This window comes from Halichoerus grypus, unplaced genomic scaffold (assembly GCF_964656455.1).
Source record: "Halichoerus grypus unplaced genomic scaffold, mHalGry1.hap1.1 HAP1_SCAFFOLD_103, whole genome shotgun sequence".
Lineage (NCBI taxonomy): Eukaryota > Metazoa > Chordata > Mammalia > Carnivora > Phocidae > Halichoerus > Halichoerus grypus.
The window spans coordinates 30936-54579 of record NW_027555032.1 but is presented as its reverse complement, the minus strand read 5'-3'; the positions used below and the strand labels follow the sequence as shown (position 1 = coordinate 54579).

Genomic DNA, 23644 nt, shown 5'->3' with positions numbered 1-23644 from the left:
ACCAAGCCAACTTATTTTTTTAAAGAATAAGCCCTTAACAGAATGTATAAAATTTTAAACATAGAAAAAAAAAGAGCACATTTATACTGGAAATTAAGGAATTCATTTAGTATTAATGTGAAATTTATTATTATTCTTTAAAAAGATTTTATTTATTTATTTCCACAGAGATAAGAGCACAAGCAGGGGGAGTGGCAGGCAGAGGGAGAAGCAGACTCCCCACTGAGCAAGGAGCCCAATGTGGAACTTGATCTCAGGTCCCCAGGGTCATGACCTGAGCCAAAGGAAGACGCTCAACCGACTGAGCCACCCAGGCATCCCAGATTTCTTACTATTTTTTTCTCTATTTTGGGCCCAGAGTCTCTCAGGAAGATACAACAATAGTCATTATAAATATGAACCTAAAAAATCAGTAATGCAGGTCATCGTTTACCAAGTCAGCTTGAAAATATTATTATGCACTTAATAAAGCCCCATGTATTTCCTGACTACTTTTCAATCCATTAAGTAGTGATTCTGTATTTTCTTTGTAGGTCATCATTCCAGCCAGTAATTGGAGGCTCGATGAGTGAAAACTTATTCAAATTATATGTCCCAGCACTCACAAATATAGGCTGGAGACGTCAAGTCCAAAACTGGTTAATGTCCTCGACTAAGTGTTATTTCTTTCCATGTATCTATATTTTAATTTTCTGATTACTCGAGTAAACAATCACGGAAATATTGCTAGACGGGTCTGGCTTCATTTTCTGAATTGATCTCCTGCTGGTTGAGTGTGTGTTCCTTGCAGTGGTGTGCGCTAAGACTCAATCCTGAGGATCTCCTCTCTCAGCAATTGGGGTTGCGCGGAATCATTGTGTTTGCTAATTCCCTTGTATATTTTCTACCTGGAATCCTGCACCTGACTCTGTACTTTACTTGCTGGACCCTGCAGGTGCTCCTACTACTTCTGACATGCTATTGTGCTCATTTGTTTCCATGTTTTCCCCCTTCAACAAACTGTGAAGCCCCTGGGGGGCAGGAGCCTCATATCTTATTTATGTATAGCCATAGTGTATACTTTAGGGCTTGACACATTGTTGGCCAGGGGGTAGGAATAGCCACCTGACTTCTAGCCACCTGCCTTATCCGGCCAGCACAGAGTTAATAAATGAATTCCTTTAGGTGGGCAGTTTGTGGGAGTCTCTGTTTCTTTGTTTGTGGCCAGTCACACATTTATTTTACCAGCCTGGCCCCTATAGGCATGCTAGTCTGTGGCCCTCATTGTAGCTACTCAATATATGTTGTAGTTATGTGGGTGAATGTGTCAATGAATGCCCGTCTAATTGCACAGAAAATTGTTATTCCAATATTCCAGTCCTGAAAATTCTTTCAGTGTCATCTCAGATTTACAACAGTAAAGGTAGAAAAATATAACTTTGTTATACAATGTACAAAAAAGCACTGCAGAGGTAGACCTCTCTGAGCATTCTAGTAGTCAAATTAGGAAAACCAGTTCACTTGTGCTCTCTACAGAATTCAGGGGATGCCAACAAACCAATCGTGTGGAAAAGCCTAGGTTTGCATACCCGTCATGACCGACAACTTCTACCTTGGATCATCTTAAAACAAGCCCCAGGATTTTAAGAACAATAACCCTGGCCAACATTCCAAGTGCAATTTCAACAACACATTTCTCAAGACTGATTCCAAGATGCTCCAAACTAGGGCCAATGGCAGCACGCAAGAGAACAATCCAACAAAGTGATTCCGTGTGGGGCCACGGCAGTGCTGTACCGTATGGAATGCTCTCTTGGTCTGGTTTAATCTGGGGGGAAAGCTTAAGCAACAAGCTCATTGGATGGAATTCACATCAGCAGACATCAAAATACCGATGATGACGAAGTATTCTTGAGAAAGGTAAAGCTTCACCTAAAAAAGTAAATTTGGGTCTGCTTTAATTAACTGATAAATGGGGGACTGAGGCTCTAAGATTTACCCTACCATTTCTCCAACAATTTTAACTTTTTAAAAGCAACTCTTACCAGATGTTCATTTTGTCCATAAAAATTCTCACCCTTGAAAACTATAATATTTATGAAAATGTAACTTTGAGCAACTTACTACCTGGGAACATATCCAGCTAATTAGCTTGTGTTAAATACATGTGTGGGTATTTGAAATAATGTTACATAGGCTTATTATTAATAAGACAGTTAAATGTTGGTTTTGGTTTCCAAAGAAAGATTTTATAATAGGTCTTCCTTCTGAGCTATTAGAATGTAGACTCCTTTTCTGTTGGGGCCACTCCCTTGTTCAAGGAACTGAAACCCCACCAACCACTGTCTTTTTTTTCTTTGTTTTTTTTTTCTTTTCTTACCAACTGCAGGAAAACATGTAGTTAGTTAAGTGGCAGGGCTAGGAGTAGGTCACTAAGTGTGGTCTCTCTACACAAGCCACTATAAAAAGGGGATATGTTTTCTGTAAACTATCATGACAATTATATGATAGGAAGAAACCGAACTGAGCAAATTAATAACAAAGATGATTTGCACGAACAGTAAAAGGAATGCCATTTTCTCAAGGCCATGCAGCAAAGTGCATATGCTTCCTTATGGCACACACTAAACATCGGCCACTTGGATGGTGGATTAAATTTTACCTTAACCATGATGTGGATTTCACCTCCTGGAAGGTCTAGATCTATATATTTACATCTCAATTGTTTTCCCACTTCAGTTTTTTTTTTGGCCCAGAAATTAAAAGAAGCACCAATGAAGGAAAATGTGAGGGATGCTCATTGTCAAGTTTTTATGTCACCGTTAGCAGATCTCACAAACTTTTCCTTGGGCATTCAAGGGGTTCGTACCCCCAGGATGAGCTTTGAGTCCTCCAAACAGAGCTGGACTGGACTGACCACGTGACCAGCTCTGGAGGGAGGGCACAAGGAGTCCTGTTGTGATTCCCTAGGAGCAGAGAAGAGTTGGAGCTTTTGATCCTCTGCATTTACAGACAGCGAAAACTCCTTTAACTCCATGGGCCGAGATCCCAGGTGACTGTAGCCACTGAACTTGTCCTATTTAAATTACTCTTGCTCGTTCAGACAGACACAGCGACATTGCTAACATACCTCCACCGCAGTGCTTCTGAAATACGCCATTCAACATGGAAAAGAACCGGTGAAATTATTACATCGCCCTGCAACCCAGCATATGCTGTCCAGCATCTAAGAGCGATTGTATCTGGTAGGACTCTAATCTAAATGTGGGCAGTGAGAAATCCCCACCTCGAAGATCATATTCACAACGGAGTTGTTTCTTCAGAGGCTACACATTTTGATGTTCATGTGGATTAAGAAGGCAAGACCGAGAAGAGCGGAGATTTTCAAGTATGTTTTCCTACTGGGAATTACAAAATCCATCCCCTCATGACATGGGAAAAGTATTTAAAACACCGATGAAAGTAGATGGCAATTCATACATTGTTTTCTTTACTAATAATCCAGTTGGTCTCTTTGAACGGGTTGCTGTATGAGTTTGCTAGGACTGCCATAACAAAGTACCACAGACTGGGGGCTAAACAACAGAAATGTATTTTCCTACAGTTCTGGAGCGTGGAAATCCAAGATCAAGGTAGAGGTAGCTTTGGTTTCTTCTGGGGCTTTGCTCCTTGGCGTACAAATGGCTGCCTTCTTTCTCTGTGTATATGTCCCTGGTGTCCCTTTGTGGTCCAAATTTCCTTTTCGTATTGGGACATCAGTCAGATTGGATTAGGCTCACCCTAATTGTCTCCTTTTAGCTTAATCACTCTTTAAAAGGCCCTATCTTCAAATACATTCACATTCTGAGTTACCTGGGGTTAGCACATCAACATAAATTTTGGAGGAACGCAGTTTATCCCATAACAGTTGCATATGGCCTAAGAATTTCAAGTGTGAAATAGTTCTTTAAATGAAAGATGGTTTAATCAGAGGGAAATACTGCTTACTATTTGCACAGATAGAGCTAGAGTTCGGTTGAAGGCGATGGAGTTTTCATTTGTTCTTAAACCATCTTGCTTCTTAGTCTTTATTTGGACAAGAGAAAAGTTGGGGCCACTTGTGGAGGATTTAAGTGGGGATTTGAATTACCTGGTGGGGATACAGCCATCTTTATTATTATATCACATTAGTCCCCATGAAGAAATCAGAAATAGGCTGGCTGCGTATTGAAATCTTACAATGTGGTAAAGAGCAGCATTTTGTAATTGTACGGTAGGGGCGATTTACTATCAAGTAATCTTATTTTTGCTCTTGCCCAGTATAAAACCAAAGGATGTTTTAAAAAGAAAGAAAAAGTTAGTGAAAGGCAGTTCTGAAAGGCTGTTGTAACCCTATACACGCAGGATGACCCAGAGCCGACATCTCCATGTGTGACATTGAGGGTCACAGGCTCACCCCAAGGATTAAGTGTCCCCAGCTGCAAAAGTGCTGGCTGAAGGCAAAGTAGACGTGGAGGGGGCTCTGGCGTAGGGAAGCCGTTGATGTTACCCACAGCCGAGACCTGCCACAGAGAAGAGAACTAAAGCCATTACCCAGAGTTTCCTGCCTTATTGTATCATGTCAGTGTTTTAACATCCTTTTAAATCTCTTTCCACCAAGTTTACACATGCATTAGTGTTGTCTGACTTTGTCACTGCTTTGTGGTTTGCAAAATACCAGAACAAGCTTGCTAGAGAATGCAAACCAAAGGAAAGGGTGTCAGTCGGGGGTCTTGGGGCTGGAGCTTGGATAGAGTGGAGAGATTTTAATGGCTTGCTCTGGGAAGTAGAATGTTTTCGGCAGTACGAAGGCAGACTGTTTTTATGTGAGGCAGAAGACTTTTGCATCATATATGTTGTTTTGCTTTTGGATTTGAAATGCAGGTCTGGGAATTGGCGAGGTGGGAAGTGGTAGACAAGTGTCTCTTGTTTGGGCTGCTTTTGACTGTATGAGGCTTTTGGTTCATTTGTTTTATTTTGTTTTTGTAAGAGCCTTATTTTTGGAAAGAATGTCTGCCCTGGGTATCTGGTGGGACATCAAGTATGTCTCAGAAAGCGGAATAGTCAGGTGCTCTTAGAAGTCATGGCGGGGGGAGAGTGGGCAGATAATGGAGGGTTAGCTAAGAAGACACTTGGCACCGGACTTTTGAATCTTGGGAGGACAGTTGGGGATTTCAGAGCTTTGAGGTGACAGTAGAGGAGACCAGATGACACCTGTGTCCTTGGTACGTGTCTAGTACCAGTGATGGGGCCTAACCCAAGCTCATGCTGTGCTTGGAGCTCACCTGTCTTTTTTACGCCCAGTCTCCCTTGGTTCAGTCCTGCCGAGTCTGGTTATCTGGCCTTCGTATGCAGTTTGGGAGTTGCCCCAAAGCCTTCCAAATGAATTCCTTTCTACTTGAGCTAGCAAAGTTCTTTTGCTGTGGCTTGTGGCCATACATTCCAGTAAATAACCTTTCTTTCTACACTCATCCTTCCACCGTTCCCGCCTCGATTTCCAAACTTGATTCTCTCATCTGAGCCTGGAAATCTTTCCCTTCCTGCCTTTTCAGGAATTTTCTCACTTTGGATGTCCTCCTTCCCATACCTTTCTGGCAGCAAAGATACACTAACCAACACCTCCCCACCAGACCCTTCCTCTGACTTCTGCTGCAGGGCGCTCTTTTGACTCACCCTTGGCCCCTTTGGCTTCATTTCTCTGTCTTGGTTACTTCCTCCTCCCTGTTTACACCCCTGCCAGGGCCTCTTCTTCCTCGTTCATAAGCTTTCTTATTCATTACACTCTGTAACACCTAAGACACCTGCTGCAAGTGTGAGGATTTTGGCTTAACTGCCGCTGTGCCCCAAGGATCGGTCCAGGCCTTGCTGCTCTTGTCTCTCTTCAAACACTATGTAGAAGTACCCATGCAGTCTCCCCAGGATGCCTCTTCATCCCAGGACCCAATCTCTCTCCTGTGTATTTCGACATAGGTACCTTCCTTTCTACAAACATTGCTTGTTTCATTGTTACCCCCATCCCTCCCGACTGAAACCTTAGAAAATCCTCTGATCCTTTGCTGTCTAATACCCACCAAGTTCCATCCTCAACCTGTCGTAATTCTGCTCCTTCCTTTCCATCCCTCTAGTACTTCCTGCATTCAGATGATCTTCACCTGATATCAGGGTCATTTCAGAGATAATTTTCTTTCTTCTAATGACCTTTGCTCTCATCTTTCTCATACACATCCAGTAAAGATTAGTGATCAAAAATATAATGAGCATAATATGAATATTTAAAATTTGGTCCTCCTTCGGCTTGAGGTAAACATTGTCCTTTTTCAAGTTCTTATCATGTTGTTTTCAGCATGAATTACTTTAGTGAGATGCTGACCACTGAGCATCCAATGTGAATTGATTGTCTGTCTGATACGATTGACAAGGTGTAGTAGAGGGATTTTTTGGAAGATAAGGAGGTCAACATTTTGTACTATAAAGGACTTTGTCTTAGAGTCAATGACTAAGATATTCTCTTTATAATTATAAAGCAATTAGATTTTAGAACTGGGTAGAACCTTTAAAAATTATTTAGATCAACTCCTTCAACCAAAATGTAGAGAGGTGAAGTCATTGGTCGGAGACAGAGCTCAAGTCTAATTCCCCACCACTCAAATCCCAAAACTCACATTTCCTTTTCTTTTTTTTTTTCAAATTGTGGTAAAAAACACATGACATGAAATCTACCCTTTTAATTCTTTTTAAGTTTGGTAGTTTTGTATTATTAACTAAATTCACATAGTTGAGCAAGAGATTGCTAGAAATTTTAATCTTGCAAATCTGAAACTCTATACCCAGGCAATAACCACCCATTCCTTTCACTCCTCAGCCCGTGGCAGCCACGGGTCCACTTTCTGTTTGTAGGAGTTGGACTGCTTTATTTTTTATTTTATTTTTCACCAACTTTAGAGATCTCATATAAGAGGTATCAGACAATATCTGGTGTGTGTGTGTGTGTGTGTGTGTATGACTGGCTTATTTTACATAGGATACTATCCTTAAGGTTCATCCATATTGTAGCGTGTGACTGAATTTCCTTCTCTTTTAAGAATAATGTTACATTTTCTTTACTCATTCATACCATATTCTCTGAGCCCATCCATCCATCCATTGGTGGACATTTGGATGGCTTTCTCTCGTGGGCTACTAAGAATAGTGCTCTATGAAACTCGAAGTGCAGGTACCCCTTTCAGATCCTGATTTCAGTTTTGGGCGATACATATTCAGAAGTGGGATTACCGGATCATATGGTATCTCTCTTTTTAATTTTTGGAGGAGCCTCCACACTGTTTTCCACAGCAGCTATGCTGTTTCACATTCCCACCCAACAGCGCCTCAATTTCTTCACATCCCTCCACAGCGCTGCCCGATACAGCGAAGTCTTTTGTGACAAGAAGGGTCAGCTGAGGCGGCAACCTTCGTAGTTGTCTTCTTTGAAGAAATTGCCACAGCTTTCTATCAACCACCACCCTGATCAGTCAGCAAATACTGAAGCAAGACCCTTCCATCAGCTGAAAGATTACAACGTGCTAAAAGCTCAGACGACGGTTAGCATTTATTAGCAAGAAAATATTTTTTAATTCAACATGGTTTAATTTTTATTTTTTTAGAGATAATGCTATTCTACACTTACTAGATGACAGTGTAGTGTAACAAACATAACTTTTGTGTGCACTGGGAAACCAGAAAAAAAATGACTTCCAGAAAAATATTAATTATTGAATTATTTGCTTTATGGTGGCATTTGCATTATTGTGGTGGCCTGGAACTAAATCTGCACGATCTCTGAGATCTGCCTGTACTAAATAAAGGGATATGAATTAATGCAGTAACACACACACACACACACACTTTAGATTGTATAGACCCAAGTGCGCTGGTCCTTCTTCAAGTTATTGCCGTGCACTCCCCTGGCCTGCGCTCCCCCGCCCTCTGGTGGCTGTCATGTGTACCTGCAGCAAATCTTTGTCTTCCTTGAGGACAGCCCCCCACTTGCACCCCCCTTCTTGCTCCAGGCAGTCCCAGAGCTGGGAAGAGCTTCCCCTGTTGTTAGCATCTGGGAGTCTCCCCCTGCTTTTTCCTCACTTTCTGGGCAACTCTCCTTTTGTGTGTATATGAGTTAGGTATATTATACAAATTGTGGGAGCATGGTTTCTTTCTTTCTTTCTTTAAAATTTTTTTACAATTTTGCAGCTTTCTTTACTGTTATATTATCCTCTGTTCCTGACATACCGACTCAGCGTGCCTTGTAATCGGCATGGTGGGCTGTGTGTGTGTGTGTTTGCTTGCCATCAAGGGAAAACCTTCGTTTTCACTGCATAAAATTTAGAAACGTCTAAAGAGCAAACAATATCTTAAAAGAAAAACATTTAAAAAAGTTAACAGGGGAGAAAAAAATTGTAAACCTTAAACTACGATAAGTTAATTTATGAATTTAAAGCTAGTCTAATCAAAATATTATGAAGTTGGAATAGGGGATTTTTTTTCCAATTTTTTTAAATCAAAATTTATTCAGATATATATTAAATTACTCGTACAGACTTCTAATACATGCTCGTGAGTATCAAAATGGCATACAAAAATGCTCATGCCATAGAAAAATGTTATTTTAAATGTTTGTATCCATGCCAAATTTCAATAGTTGTTAAAGTAATTGTGGATCTTTAATTTAAATCAAAATACAATACTTAATATTATCTAATTCTAGAGGGTCTGGTGATGTGAAAACAATATATTGGTAAGAATTATAGGAAATGACACTTGACTGGAGAAATAGTATCTGAAAACTATAATGCTAAATCTACTTGAATAAAAGCAATTGTAATATCAATTAAATAGCAGTATCTAAACCAAAAAGAGATAAGTGAAAACTACTTCAAAGACAGAAAACACATGCAGGTGTTATGCCGTGGTTGTGGGCGTTCAGGACCGCGTTGCGGTGAGCTCAGTCAAACCTGTGGGTGTCCCTGGATGCGTGGGCCCTCGCGGCATGGCTCTTCTCCTTCCTGGGGGTGCTGATGATCCAGGGGGCCCCCTGACACGTCTGGGCCTCCGTGGGCTGCCTGTGGGGGAGCAGGAGCAAAACGGCCACTTGGGAAAGGCGGGAAGTTGAACTCCGCTTTGGCCAACATTTGCCTGATGTGATCATTTTCTTTCCTCAGCTCCTTGACTTTTCGCTCGGTAAGCACAGCTGCCATCCAGCTCTCCTGGACTTTATTCGCATAGAAGAGGATGTCCTTTAGACAGTGCGAGGTGTTCTCCTCCAGTTCTCTGCGGGTGTCTTCGGCCATCTTCTTGTATAAGTTGCGAATCTGAGTTGCGGACTCGATGTTTCCACACGTGTAGGAAAGACTCTTCTCGATGTCTGAGCACTGCGCTTCCTTCTCCAATGATTTTCTCTCAAGTTCCCTGGTGTATTCTTGATATAATTGAGGCAGAAGTTGAAGTTTCCATTTCAACTGCTGAATCTCACTTTGAAGCTGTGAATTTTCCGTCTGCAAAGAGGCTTCCTTGGCTCGAAGATCTGTGATTTGTCCCATAAGCTTTTCATTGATTCGCTTTTCTTCCCACAGTTGTCTGGCTAGTTCCTCATTTTTCTCTTCAGCACTTTGAAGGGACACATTGGAATCAGCATCGTCAGTGACACCCTTCAGATCACCCTCTGACCGATGGATGGGCTGATTGTCATTTTCTGCTTCCCTCTTTTGCTTGACTTCCCAGTTGACGTGACCCAAGAGATCTCCAAGGAAACAAGGCCAGGGGATGGCCTTCAGAAGGTTTTCACCCAGTGGTATTAACTGGCTGACTTTATCTTTCAGAGCCCGCTGCAGTCCTGCGTTCGACTGCTCTAGCCTTTCTTTCTCCTGCTCCGTTTCCTGGAGTCTCTGCTTCCATCTCGCGATTTCTTGGGCTAGCAGTTCTGGACTCTCTAGAATGTCAGTGTTTCCATTCAAATCCTCCATTATTTTCTTCCAAAGTTGTTTTCCATTCTTCTCTGACGTTCTTAAGATGGGTCTATCAACAGTCACTTGGGAAAGTTTAGGAGGCTGGGTCTTCTGCTCCATTTTCAGAAAGTCAATGGTGTTCTGAAGTGCCAGCCTACAGCGGTTAGTACTTACTGCTGAGAAGCATAAGGTTTGTAATGTGGGAAGACTGGCCTCCACCCCGGGCAGCCCTAGGGCATCATCAGCTTGTGTCATTGGTCCCATATTCCCACTACCTTTTCCACAGACTTTAGCGTGGGCCAAACAGCTTTTGCCGAGCACCTTCACACTTCTCCAAATGTGTCGTTTCTTCGCTGTCAAAACCAGTATTACAATATATGCCAGGATCTCCCAGGGAAACTCATGGAGAACTGAAATATGTCTCCAGCTTTCAGAAATCACCAGCAGGGCACCCCACAGGGGCTCTAGGACCAACTGGAAAGTGGATCTGATGGCAGGCAGTAGGCCCTCCATGGCTGTGTAGGGCTCCACAGCTCTGCCTCCAAGGGCCAGTGTCCTATGGGTCTCAACTGAGGCTCAGAACCCTGGGGGGGGGTGGTGCTCTGTCTCTAAGGTAAACATGTGCCTGGCAACCAGAGCAGATCAGTTGGGGTGGGGAAGGGGGAGGCCAGCCAGCTTCTAGAAGACAGTTTCCCCCTAACTTTGCCCTCAAATAGAAAGTGATCTCACTTCACTGAGTTCCCCCCACAACCTTTATTGAGATACAATTCACATACCATACAATTCATCCATATTAAGTGTACAAGTCCACGAATTTTTAGCATATATAAAGAATTATATAACCATCACAATAAGCTTATTTTAGAACAGTCCCATTACTGTAAAAAAAAGACCTTGCCAAACCTGTCATTTCTATCCCCTTTGCCCCCTTAGGCTGTCAGAAGGAAATCTAAAAATTTCTGGGCTTGACAAGTACCCTTAGGGCAAACCTTTCTTCCCAGTTGATGGACCTATCCACGTAAGCAGTTTCTCTGTCATATTGGCTTAGCAATTCCTCCCTGTCTTGATAAGCTCTCTCATGTTTTAAAGACTTAAAAAAAGATTACTTTTTCAGGTTCTTTCACGTGTTTGCAAGTGGAGCGTGTCTCTGAGTGCTCAGGTGCACAGAAAGTCTCCCCTGGGTGCCTTATTTGCCCCACAGCTTGGATTTGAGATTTAGGATTCATCTCCCAGATGAATAGGCATCACTGAGCAGGGCTGGGTCCTGGAACAGGCCTGGCGGTTTGCCATGAGCTTGTGGTACTCAGTTCTGCTGCTTTTGTATGTGAAGCCACCTTCACTGGAAATGCCTTCCAGTTTGCTGATGGTATCAGATTTTTATGGCCCACGGAAGTCACGGAAATTTCTCCTCTGACTGGTATAATTGCTGACGACACTGGCTGGCCATTCCCCAGAGAAAGAGGTCTGATGATTGAGGTGTCCTGTTTTAGAAATGGAATGTTGGGTTTGCATCTTCTGATAGGCTGACTCTTCCAAACTTGGGAATATTTACTCTATTTCCCAAAATAAACACCATCCATACCAGTTCCCCAAAAAACTATAATAGAGAAGCATAGGTTCAAAGATCTTTCTGTTCAAAAGACCTCTTAAGACGTACACACAAGACACTATAGAATTGAACTCATAGACGTCCTCTTCTTATCTTATTGCCCTGGATAAGACAGTCATAACATCTAGACTTAGTGTCTTCATTGGTTAGTTTTATGTATACGGTTCTTCTTTAAGGTGAGCAAGTGGGGTTTGTCTGTCTTTCTCACTGCTGGTCCCCCACAGAGCCTAGCACAGAGCCTGTACAACTTTACTAAGGTTCACGATTCAAAAAGGAACCATGTGAATAATGAATCCAAGAACTCAGACCACAGATTTGGAACAAAGCGTATGAGTTTCAGAGAAGTAGACATTTTAGAAGAAAACTGTGCTTTTAACCCTAGATGCATTGTGAAACCATGTTTCTTTCCAAGGTCTTAGAGAAAAAGAAAGCCCTGAGTGTATTCCACTGCAAATGAGCAGGAAACAGCGTGAGTACTTAATGTGCTCAAAGTGACCACCTCTGTTCGAGAGCTAGCCAGGGATTCTTGAGAGCAGCCGATTTTCCTCATGAAAACTATGGGATTATGGGCAAAATAACAAAATGGGGGTCATGAGAATCCTGAGAACGACCGGATGGTAGCACAGATCTGGGTTCACATCTCTGCTGTGTCCCTGTGGACTCATCCTATTTTTTCCAGCCTTTCTTTCCTCCTCTGTGGGATGGATGTCTTAGATTTATTGTAAGATGATGGGGCACTTCAGCACCATGCCTGGCATATGGGACAAGTTCCATGTATGTTGGGTTTTGTTCATTTCTCTTCCATGATTTGAAAAAATAACCACGAGAATACTTCTCTGGTTTTTTTAAGGATTGGAAAAAAAAAAAAAAAAACAAACCACATAAAATAAGTAAGCTATTTTACCATAAGTTGATGTTGATCGTAAGACCAACTAGATTGGAAAAAAAAAAATCTTCAACTAAAAAGGGCTTGTTGTTTTTCTGCAAGCACAGCCATATGCAAGAAATAGGGGCCAGAATCAAATTAGAAGAAAATGGTGGGAGGGATTCATTCACACACAGTCTCTATAACTTATTTAAAGTAAACTTCTAAGACAGTGCTTCTCAAACTTGACTTTGTATCATGGGAGGCCTTGTTAAAACACGGATTGTTGTCAACTCCCTCCATCCCCCCAGCCCTGCCATTTCTGACTCTACAGTATAGGGTGGGTCCTAGGAATTTTCATTTTAAATAAGATGAGAGTAATATTCTAATGCTGGTCCTGGGACCACACTTTGAGAACCATTGCCATGGAGGTGATTCTCAACCTTGGTTGTACCTTGAGATCACCTGGGGAGCTTTACAAAATACCCATGCCTGGGCTCAACCCAAACATCAGTTGAGAAGTTCTGATTTCACTGGTTCTGGGTGGAGTCTGGATGTCAGGAGTTTTAAAAGCTTTTAATGTGCAAAATGTTAAAAATAATTTCCCTGTCCGTTCTGGTATATTTTAGAAAAGAATCATTCAATTATTCATTCATTCAATAAATATCAGTCGAGTATCTACTGTAACCTGAGCTCTGTGCGAGGTGCTAGGAATATGGATATAAATCGGACGGACAGAGGAAGACTGCCACATTGATAACTGATGAGGTGACTGGCATACAATGAACATATTTACAGAGAGCTGTTAAGAGCTGTAAGTGGGGGCACCTGGGTGGCTCAGTTGGTTAAGCAACTGCCTTCGGCTCCCATCATGATCCGGGGTCCTGGGATCAAGCCCCATGTTGGGGCTTCTCCCTCTGCCTTTGTTCTCTCTCTCTGTCAAATAAATAAATAAAATCTTAAAAAAAAAAAAAAGCTATAGGTGGAGGGCAATGAGGTTTAAGTGAGCAAAGACTTCATTAAGGAACTCTGAACTTAGTTTTGAAGAATGAGCTTTTTTTATGGGCAGAGACTGAGGGGAAGAAGATTTTGGGGAGAGGTCTGGGACTGGGAGTGGACACAGGATGTGTTCACAGGTGTTCTCAGGGAGCTGGAGCCTGGTTAGGTGGTATGCAAGGAGCTGGGAGAAGTTGTCTAGAATCACGGAAGTGTTTCAAGATTCTGGGAGAAGAGTGATACAACTGGGTTTGATCACTGGCTACATCGAGAGAAGGGAGACCTACCTGAGAAATGTTCTTTAGATAGAAAAATCTCTATCATTTTTTAAAGATTTTATTTATTTATTTATTTATTTATTTATTTATTTATTTTAGATTGAGAGAGAGAGCACGTGGGGAGGAGGAGGGAGAGGGACAAGCTCAGATGCAGGGCTCGATCCCAGACTGAGATCATGATCTGAGCTGAAACCAAGAGTCGGATGCTGAACCCACCGAGCCACCCAGGCACCCCTGGAATAATCTCTATCTTGAGGTTATATCTAGGATATGCTCCAGACATACACAATCAAGACACCCAAACATCACAGAATAACAGGAAACTAAGACACCAGCTTCCTTCTCGTTAGCTAACTCCCACATTTCTGATCTGATTTTGCGGGGGGAAAAGAAGGATACATTCATTTTCATTGCAAGCCTACCTCTTTGGACTTTGGAAATATGGGTAGAAAAAGAGTTAATGCGGAGAAAGAAGAGACCAGACAGGAGAAAAAGGGAACAGAAAAGACTCCGAGGTTTGGAACAGCACAGAAGGGTGAATATAATGGAAGCTGTGGAAACAGGTTTTTCACCTGCCCCCTTCTGCTCCTCCCCTGAAACCCCGCCCTAGGAGGCCAAAGGCCATATCCGGTGTCCTGCACTGCCACCTGCAGGTAAAGTCCTGAATCACCGCCGGAATTTTATGCTGAGCTTTGGAGAAAGCAACATGTCACCAGAATACGCCTGGGCTGCCATCAGGCTGCCCTCAAGCTGGGCCAGCAGGTAACTATTCTGTTCCTTCCATTTCAGACTGGCTGACTTTTCAAGGATCATTCTTCATGAATATTAAAAGGTACTTTTTTCTTCTCTGTTTTTACATCTCTGAAGTCCAAGCATGTCTTGGAATTAATCGTCAGTTTAATCCACAGACTCTTTTCCCCACTGTGATACACAAAGGAGCATCTTACAATTGATATCATCTTATACTTGGAGAAATATGGCAATATTTATTTTGCGTACATCAGAGGCGCGGCCTGATGGATAAGGCATGACTTTTGGAACGTGAAAGATCTACTGTCACCTTGAATCTCTAATACCCCTTCTTTCTTATATTCTGGATCTCCATTATTTACTAGTTACTTGATTTTTGGCAAGTTAATTATCTGAGTCTCAATTTCTTCATGCTGTGTATCTTCATCCTATGTATCTTCTATGGTTTTGTCAGAGTTAAGTGATACTCTATATAAAGTCCTTGAATGGCTCCCACCTAGCCTATTAAAGCACTCAGTAATTAAGTCTTAAGCAAAAGCCACTATCTTTGCCCACTGTAATTCAAAACCTCCCATCACCAAACTGTGTTTTCCTTTGTGCCCTTAAAACTAGGCAGCTCGGCTTCTGCTTTATTTTGATGAACCTGGAAGTGCAGAGCCCAGCCTTCTAAGTAAAGCTTTTCCAGTGCTTAAGGCAGTCGAACCTAAATGAAACCGAAAAATGACAAGGAAAACAGGTAATGCTATCTATCGCTGCCCGCTGGATTCCGTTTGTAGCTCTCCCTAGCAATCACAGGATAAAAGAAAGCCCCGTGTTGAAGGGCAGGGCGTAAGCAGCTGGGTCTTGAAGCCTCAGTTAGCTAGCAGGAGGCAGCTCTGAGGAGCACCCCGATGGGCATCGAGCTTATAAAGATGTCTTGGAGTAGGCTTTCATGTTTGCCAAGCGGCTGCCCCTTCAGCCCCCTAATATCCCTTCTTTCTTAAATGATATGAAATTGTACAGTCCAAGTTCTTAGCACAAGTCCCAAGGAGAGGGAAGCAGCAAGAAAAGGGGAAGAAATCAAAGCTTTTCATGGTGCCCGCCCTGTACTCTCTCTTCTTGGTAAAACCATTGCATTTCTGGGGGTTGCGTTGGGAGGAGGAGCTGAAGGGGGAGAAATGGAGATTTTTTTTAAAGGTTTGTTTGTTTTAGAGAGACAGAGCGAGAGAGTGCAAGAGAGAACAAGCAGGGAGAGAGGCAGAGGGAGAGAACCTCAAGTAGACTCCCTGCTGAGCTCAGAGCCTGACATGGGGCTTGATTCCAGGGTCATGAGCTGAAACCAAGAGCCAAACACTTAACTGACTGAACCACCCAGGAACCCCTAGATGGGAATCTTGAAATACTCCTCCTGCCTGGGTCCCCCTCCCGCTGTCCCTCTGTCCCTATTCCTAGCCATTGTTCACTTTTATCTTCACAGCTCTCCTACATAGCTTGTAAGCTCAGTTGATACCTTGGGGTCCCTGATGGATTAAGAATCTTGCAGGTATGTGATAAAGTTTGAATCCAGGTTGATGTGACATCCACCTGTGGGTTTTGTTTTGTTTTTTCCTGGAGAGCGCCCCGCCTCACCACATTCCCTATCCCAAGTAGAAACCACACCCAGGACCATGAGCTCATGACCTGAGCCAAACCAAGAGTCCATTGCTCGACCAAGTCTACCCTTCCCCCCAAGGCGCCCCTGTACGGGGATTTTTGTGCAGGTGTCAGCACCCCTAAATCCTGTGTTACTCAAGGGCCAACTGTATATGTACACACGTACGTACAGAAGTCTGTGGACACACATACACACACGCGCCCAGGGCAAAAGGCCACAGTTAGGCACAGCTGAGGCTTTTTACCAGACCTACAGCAGAAAATCAGACCCAAACCAAATTGCTCTGAGCCTTCTTTTTTCACGGACTCTGTAAGATCCTGGAAAATAGCCTCAGAGATTTCTGTAGTAAAGATGAGCAGAGTGGCAGATCTTTGGAATAAGATGTGCTGAGATCTGGGGCCGCTTGCGCAGCATGGGTGGGGGACTGGAGGGGCTGTGCTCCTGGATATGGAGATGCCTGATGCTCCCGGATACAGAGATGCCCGGTGCTCCCAGATATGGAAATGCTCAATGCTCCCAGATACGGAGATGCTCAATGCTCCCAGATACGGAGATGCTCAATGCTCCCAGATACGGAGATGCCCGGTGCTCGCAGATATGGACATGCCTGGTGCTCCCTGATAGGGAGATGCCTGATGCTCCCGGATATGGAGATGCCTGATGCTCCCAGATACGGAGATGCCCGGTGCTCCGAGATATGGAGATGCCCGGTGCTCCCTGATATGGAGATGCCTGGTGCTCCCAGATATGGAGATGCTCGATGCTCCCAGATACAGAGATGCCCCGTGCTCTCTGATATGGAGATGCCCAGTGCTCCCAGATATGGAGATGCTCGGTGTTCCCAGATACGGAGATGCTCGGTGTTCCCAGATACGGAGATGCCCGGTGCTCCCAGATACGGAGATGCCCGATGCTCCCAGGTACGGAGATGCCTGGTGCTCCCAGGTACAGAGATGCCTGGTGCTCCCAGGTACGGAGATGCCCGGTGCTCCCCGATATGGAGATGCCCGGTGCTCCCCGATATGGAGATGCCCGGTGCTCCCCAAATGGAGATGCCTGGTGCTCCCAGATATGGAGATGCTCAATGCTCCCAGACACGGAGATGCTTGGTGCTCCCAGATACGGAGATGCCTGGTGCTCCCAGATACGGAGATGCTCGGTGCTCCCGGTATGGAGATGCCTGCTGCTCCCAGATATGGAAATGCTCGATGCTCCCAGATACTGAGATGCTTAGTGCTCCCAGATATGGAGATGCTCGGTGCTCCCCGATATGGAGATGCCCAGTGGTCCCAGATAAGGAGATGCCCGGTGCTCCCAGATATGGAGATGCTCAATGCTTCCAGATATGGAGATGCCTGGTGCTCACAGATATGGAGATGCTCGATGCTCCCAGATACTGAGATGCTTAGTGCTCCCAGATACGGAGATGCCCGGTACTCCCCGATATGGAGATGCTCGGTCATCCCCAATATGGAGATGCCCGGTGCTCCCAGATATGGAGATGTTCGGTGCTCCCAGATACGGAGATGTCTGCTGCTCCCAGATATGGAGATGCCTGGTGCTCCCAGATACGGAGATGTTCGATGCTCCCAGATACGGAGATGCCCGGTGCTCCCTGATATGGAGATGCACGCGGCTCCCCGATATGGAGATGCCCGGCCGTGCTGAGTGGGGCAGTGGCTCTGTGCTTCAAAGCCTGGGACTTCCAGGAGCAGAGGCATAGCTCACTCCGGGAGCCCCAGCGGGAGGTGGACACCGCTCCGCTTCTACTCTCCTAGCCCCAGCGGGAGACTGCGTCATCCCCTCTTTGACAAATGGGGACTCCAAAAGTGGTACCTGAGTCACAGAACGTTGGCATAGAAACATAACAAAGCACTCAAGGAGCACTATGGCCAGAGGGAGGAAGACTAGGGAAAACATCAAGAACGCAAGTAAACAATGAATTTCAGATAAAGACTTAAATTAAAGATAGATTCAGGACTTAAATGATCTACTCAGCAAATTTACTGGAAAGCTACCAGAACTTCATCTCTAGCCCCTGACATGAACTAAAGCCTCTCACTGGCCTGGGTCGCTTCTGATGCCCCAGGAAGTGCAGAGGCCCGTGTCCATGGGCTCAAAGTTCTCAAAAATTTGGAAAACAAAGTTACTTTATTTAACTTATTTATTTTTAAGATTTCATTTACTTATCTGACAGAGACAGAGAAAGAGTAGCAGGCAGAAGGAGAGGGAGAAGCAGACTCCCCACTGAGCAGAGAGCCGGAGGTGGGCCTCAATCCCAGGACCCTGGGATCATGACCTGAACGAAGGCAGACGCCCAAAGGACTGAGCCACCCAGGTGCCCCAAAACAAAATTATTTTAAGCACCAACAGCTAAGACCGCTGTCTCTTCTCCCCTAGAGCAATAGGTTTTCCTTGTGGGCCCAGGACTGAGAGATCCCGGGACATGGGACTTTCAGTGCTAATATCGGCCAACTCCAGGGCAAACTGGGATGAGTCAGTTATCCCACTTTCCATTCTTCCCTTCCTACATCTCTGTCATCAGATGGCACTGGAAAAAATACAGAGCCTATGGGATCTGGCAGAGGGGAGATTGAATAAGGGATGCATTTAGTTTTGGCCTGGTGGGGTAGATGCCTGTGGTTGGCGATCATTTTGCGTTAAGTTATGGATAAGTGTTGCAGTGTAGATCAGCGTCCAGGGTGCTAGCACTGACCCACTCAGCATTCTCTGACCCATCACAGCGCCCCACTCAGCATTCTCTCACCAAGACACAGAACCTCAGCTCACGCCACATTATGACCATGTCCTACTGCGCCCGGCACCTGGAGAACAGGTGTAGTGGGGGAGAACAAGGTTTGGAGAGTACAGGGCCAGAAATCAATGTGTGGAAAGCCTTCCAATGATCAAATATATACAATTGATGATAGAAGATGGAATTCTCATTGGTATTTAGTCAAAATGGAAGTTCTCCCCTCTCAAGAATCAACTCCAGAATGCAGTGTTATACCAATACAAAGGCATCATGGATTTTTTCTTTTTGGGAATTGAGTGAAGTGTTGTTTTTCAGATTTCCTATTTGAAAGGTTTTATAATGAATGTGTTGGTGTCTGAATTCATATGTGTGATACATCCCAATTATCAAGAACAAAACAATTTTTGATCAACTCTACTAAAGGAAAGGCTAACTTTTCTTGTTATTTTCTCTATGGAAAATATACAATTGCAATTATATAGTGAGGTGATCAAAGAATATGAAGCCAAAAAATGTAGGAAAATAAAAACACTACTACAGACATATATTAAGCGGTCATTTCATAAAAAATATTATGCCATCTTTCTGGATTAGGGGCATAGTTGAGATATTTGTCAACATATTAAATTTTTTTTCTGTTGTGATTTCTTTTCACACTTTGGACAAATACTCACTTTTGTATCAAATTTTGTGTTTATGTTTGCATTTTTCATAAAAGGTCTTTTAATAAATAAACTTACATGAATTTATTCCTCAGCCCTGGATCTTTCTCTGAAAGAAATGTATAAAAATCCTACAAGAACAGATAGGAGTCTATATGCATTTAAAGTGGTGGGGTCCTCAGGCAATGTGGAATCCTACAAAGCATTAAAAAAAAGATAAGCAAATTTCACTCTATAAATAGCATGGTAAAAGATGACTTCAGTAAAGTCAATAGAAAATTATAAATTTTGAAAAATATGTTTGCAACCCAGATAGCACAGAGTCTTATCATCTAAACTGTATAAGGAGATCTTAAAACCAACAAGACGAGAATGCACAAACCATTTGAGAAAAAATAACCTAAGATGTGAAGAGGCAGCATTTCTTTTAAGCACATGTATTAGGCCAGAAAGCACATTGTAGCAGTTAATTTAGCTTTAATATTATACAGACCCAGAGGTCTGATAACAATTAAGTTAGAGAATGGGAGCATAATAACAGAAGAACCCATTCACATGGGAACATGAAACACATCTAAATAACTCATGGGCCAAAGAATCCATCATGGAAATTAAGCAATTCTTGAGAATTGGACAATAGTAAGAATACCTCATATCAAAATTTGTGGGCGGGGCAGGGGGGCTCCTGGGTGGTTCAGTTGGTTAACCCTCTGACTCTTGGTTTTGGCTCGGGTCATGATCTCAGGATCCTGGGAAAAGTTGTGGGAATGTCCCTAAAGCTAGAGCCTTAAATCTTTATATTGGGAAAGAAGGTTAAATGAACTAAGTGTCCATCTCCAAGAAAATTCTTAATAAGGATACGGTACCCAAAGAGGTCAGAAGGAAGAAAAAATACATAAGCACAAGTTAATAAAATAGAACACAAAGAAAATCACTCAAAAAAAAGGAAAATGCTTCCTTTGCTTTGATTAATAAAATGGAAAATTCTGATGTGGTTGAGCAAGAAAAGAAAGAAAAGGCATTAATAAATATTAGGAACTAAAAGGGTCACGATTAGAGATACAGTGTAGATAATGGTAAGAGGAAATTATGAATGAATTTACACCAACTAATTAAAAACAGAGATATATGGATCATTTTCTAGAAATTATTTAGTTCTGATTATATTTATCTAATTTTCTAATTGCACAAGTAACTTAACAGAAATTGTATTTCAAGAAGAACCAGAAACCAGAATTGATGTTTAACCATTACAATATTTTTTTAGAATCAGTAAATGACAGTCTATTTCCTGAATTGACTCGGGTCAGATGTCTTAGGAGCTAATTTTTGCAAAAATGAAGAAATACATTATCCGCATTTATACATCATATTTCAGAAAGTAGAAGAAATGAAGTGAGCCTCCTTAACTCCCTTTCTGAAGTTAATAATGACTTTGACACCAGACTGAAAAAGAAGAGCACAAAATGTATTATGCAATCTCTCTCATGAAAGTAAACTCAAAAATCCTGAATAAATATTAGCAAACAGAAGTTACCACTTGATTATTTTTAAAACCATTATGAACAAGGTTGATTTATCATGAGACTTCCTGGATGATTTAAGACGAGAAAAAACCATAAATGCAATTCATCACACAAACTAATTTAAAGGATAAGAACTTTCTAAAGTACCCAAATGGACATAAAACAAGAATTTATTAAAATCCAGTATCCATCTAAGATTTGCATATACACATATGCACACACAAAGCATAGAAAGCTAAACCTTAACTTATAAATATTATCTAATTCAACACTACAAACTACTTTATATTTAATAGTGAAATGTAGAGCCATTATTTTGCAAGTCAGGAACAAGGCAAAGATGAGTCCAGTGCAGTAGGAAAAGGTAGAAACAGCTCTAAAAAATGATGAGCTAGTTTCTATGGAGGAAAAACAGATTTTATTGAATGATGCAGAGTAAAGGATTAAGCAAGCTCTTGGATTGGAAGACATGCTTTCATAAAGATGCCAATTATTTTCAAATTAGTATATAAATTTCATGCAATTCTAATCAAAATCCAATCGGTTTTTGGTAGAACTCAAAATGCTCATTCTACAATGTATATGGGAAGCATAAGGCAAAAAAGAACCCCTGAAAACAAACAAACAAAAAAAACCCCACATAATTCTGAATTAGAACAAGGTAGAGAGACTCACCCTACCAGATATTCATATTTATTATAAAGTAATACCAATTAAGAGAGTGTGTATCAGTGCAGGGTAGAAAAAAAGCAAGTTCAGGAAAGATAATGTACCTGACACTATTTATGTCAAGCGCCAAACATACAAAAATAATATGATTTATGCACATGGAAGAAAATGTACAATGAAAACATAAAAATATTAATAAAAGTGTCAGTTATCGTGGCTCAGTCAGTTAAGATTCTGCCTTCAGTTCAAATAATGATCTCAGGATCCTGGGATCAATGGAGCCCTGTGTTGGGCTCCCTGCTCAGCGGCGAGTCTGCTTCTCTCTCTCCCTCTGCCTCTCCCCCCGCTTGTGTGTGCTCGCACTCTCTCTCTCTCTCTCAAATGGATAAATAAAATCTTTTTAAAAAAAGAAAGTGTCAATTTTCAAATTTCAGATTTGTAGTTCCTTTAAATGGGAAGAGAGAGGTACAAACCCACAGAGGCTATAGCTACAATTGTAATGTTTTATTTAAAAAAAAAATTTCTAAAGCAGAGATTCCCAATTTTCTTGGTTCATAGCACCTTTATTATCTCCATTCTTTTGTGATGCTACCCAAGCTGAAAGAAATGTCTAAAGGTTCAATTTATTAAGTATTTAGAGTCCAAAAATTTTGATAGTAATGGTTGTGAGGTGTCCAATGTCCCCATGTGTCCCTTGAAAACTAAAAACATACGATGGCATTCCTATGAGTTCCCTGTGGCACACAGTTTGGGAACCACAGATTTTTAAAACAGATCTTGAAAATAATCTAAATTCAACCAAGCTAGTTGATAGATCCATGAAAGTTTGTTGTATTTTCTCTCTACTTTGATGAATTGGGCTGAGTGCTTTGCCCAAGTCATTCCATTTTGTCCTCACAAAGGATCCTGTGTTCTCTTTCTGTGTGAGAGGAAACAGAGGTTTAATAAGTTGGAGAAAATTCGCTGTCACACACTTGTAAGTGCTGAGGCCTAGACTGAAGCCAGTCCTCTCTGATTGAAGGCCACCGGGTCATGCGTTAATGGGACACACCACTACTGAACATGTGTTTCAGGTACTAAACCCTGTCAGCCAAGGGAGAGTGGACGTAGCCATTGTCCTTGCACATGTGGTGGGAGACGAACAGGGAAGGAGTGTTAAGCACCGGGGAAAACGTGTGCTCAACCCAGTAGTGAGCAGTCAGAAGTCAGGAGGGGTTTGGGGTTGAGTTTGTGCTGAGGCTTGCAAGATAAATACACATTTGTTTATGGGGATCCACCAAAGTACAAAGACAGAGAGATAAGGAACCCTGTGGTCCTCTTAAAAAGCAATGGGTTATGCCCCAATGGCCAGGGCAAATATTAAATTATTTGTAAGGACTGCACCGTGCTCTTACCCCCCTCCCTTGGCACCCAAAGTGTTAGTGACTTTGACTACTCAGAGTCCAATTCCATTTTATTTCTATCATATCTTCCCATTCCTCCCAAACCAACAATAAAAGCTTTACACTAAAGATACATCTTTTACATGTCGAGTAACAGCTTACTCATTTCTGTATTTCCTAAGACCTCAGCCTATGTCCTGAATATGTTCTAAAGGAAATAGTAATTTTGAATATGTTTTTGAAATCTGGATTGTTTGGGCTCACAAGTATTAAGCTGAAGGAAAAAGGTAAGGCTCAGTGGGTTTTCATATATGCTCTAGCTGTCCTATGAATCCCCTGGGTCTTAGGAATTTACAGAAAGGTACAAGAGTCCCTGCCATCTTGATGTAAACTTCTAATGTTCCAATTGCAAAAGCAAGTGAATGTTCTGAGCAGTCCTGGCTTCAGAGGTCCCTTGGAAATAGAATTCCATTTACACAGCAAGGCTCTGGGTCAAAAATCTGCCTGGGTTAAGTGGTGACTTTCTCTCCTTTGAAATTCATTTG

The 23644-nt window shown here is 42.4% G+C and overlaps 1 long non-coding RNA gene across 7 annotated transcripts in view; it reads right to left on the bottom strand.

Annotated features, from left to right (window-relative positions):
- LOC144380719 (uncharacterized) overlaps window positions 1-23644 on the bottom strand; it is an 80916-nt gene that overhangs the window by 42278 nt on the left and 14994 nt on the right. Inside the window, exon 3 of one of the 7 annotated variants that reach the window (XR_013444923.1) lies at window positions 21201-22636. The exons of the other annotated variants lie outside the window; for them this stretch is intronic. This is a non-coding gene — a long non-coding RNA (uncharacterized LOC144380719). Of the gene's footprint in view, window positions 1-21200; window positions 22637-23644 lie in introns of those variants that run through there. 7 annotated transcript variants of the gene reach the window in all.